At 32.2% G+C, this 1,507-nt stretch overlaps 1 protein-coding gene across 2 annotated transcripts in view; it reads right to left on the bottom strand.

The window, feature by feature from the left end:
• Positions 1 to 74: 74 nt before the first annotated feature.
• Positions 75 to 1,507, bottom strand: part of LOC106878039 (G-protein coupled receptor 52) — a 37,885-nt gene continuing 36,452 nt past the window's right edge. The window contains exon 2 of one of the 2 annotated variants that reach the window (XM_052977361.1): positions 75 to 1,336. The gene's annotated coding sequence lies outside the window, so the exon portion shown is untranslated. The remainder of the gene's footprint in view (positions 1,337 to 1,507) is intronic. The other variant, XR_001410460.2, reaches the window with a different exon arrangement.

The raw sequence follows: 1,507 nt of genomic DNA, 5'->3' as shown, positions 1-1,507 counted from the left end.
ATGACTTTGAAATTAAGGAAATAGAAAGATATATAGAATATACACATTTGTTTATTTATTTTTCTACTTATTACTAAATTCTTAAAACGTGTAGTCAGCTGTAACCAGGGGGATATAAATTAAACATTTTATGAAGCGAACATTTCTTACAGAAGAAAAATAGTTATAGTTTGGAGGAAATCAATGGAATGTGCGTTTTTCTTTTTAGTAATCAAAATAAATGAAACAGAAAGTTCTAAGTGTCCGCATAATGGGTTACTGTCTCCAATGAGTTTCATCTTGTGAAGGTGTTCTTACAAAAGCTAAACTTCACGACGAAATTCACAAGCGAAATTCACGAGCCATTTTCGATATCTTATTCAAGGTGTACATATTGGCTTCTCGCTGTTACTTCGTAGAAGAAATCTTTCGTTAAGAAGTGGAAGATACATCTCATCATAGACTTAACGCCACCACTTCACGTCTGCACTTTAGCTGAATCATTTCGAATTCACAGCGAGTGACCTTTAAACATGTGATATCCCCTACCGGGCAATGTAAGGGTGATAATCATGATATATGCATCTCTGATCATGGAGCAGTAGTGAGGGAGCATTAGATTCAAAAGAATTCTTTGGGGTTTGAATAATTCACCACAAGAAACATGGGTATTTGTTCATCCTTAAACAACCTATAATATCTGGCGAGATTAGATGCTTGAAAGTGAAATTTACGCTAAAAAAAAGAAGATACATAGAATATGCGTATTTAATTGTTTTTGCTTAATTATTTCGAAGTTCTTAAAATTTTTAGTTTGTGCTAAGCATGTACAGAAATGTTTCATTTTTTTTTGAAATCCTCAGCATGACACGTGACCTGAGATATCCATGTGTCGTATGGTAAAAATTTTATGAAATGAGAAATAAATGAAAAATAATGTGTGTGTACGTGTGTGTGTGTGTGTGTGTGTGTGTGTGTGTGTGTGTGTGTGTGTGTGTGTGTGTGTGTGTGTGTGTGTGTGTGTGTATGCGTGCGTGTGTTTAGTAAGTCCTAGAATTGAGGTATTGGTATTATATTTATTCCTTCAGTATAATCATTTCAACAAAATATAGTTCAAACAGGTCACGAATATAAATAATGATTATCTAATATTACAACATATTATACATGTAATCCACGATCGTTTCGTCATTTCGTCAGATGAGGATCAGAAAGCAATATTGTTATCCTTGCAGAAGTCTGACCTTTTCTACTCAATATGTGCGGCTTTGTCTTGCATCATTTCTTTAATTTTTTTCCGATTGTTTCATCGATTTCGCTTATCCATTTCGTGCTATATTTTCTGAGCTTCTGATATCTGAATAATAATAATAATAATGATAATAATAATAATAATAATAATAATAATAATAATAATAATAATAATAATAATAATAATAATAATAATAGGACTCAAAGCAGAGACTGAAGGATTTTTAATTGTTGCACAAGACCAAAGCCTCCCCACGAGAAATTACCAAAAACATAT

Source organism: Octopus bimaculoides, chromosome 28, assembly GCF_001194135.2.
Source record: "Octopus bimaculoides isolate UCB-OBI-ISO-001 chromosome 28, ASM119413v2, whole genome shotgun sequence".
Classification (NCBI taxonomy): domain Eukaryota; kingdom Metazoa; phylum Mollusca; class Cephalopoda; order Octopoda; family Octopodidae; genus Octopus; species Octopus bimaculoides.
Note: the sequence above shows the minus strand (reverse complement) of the source record. Positions and strands in the feature narration are given on the sequence as shown.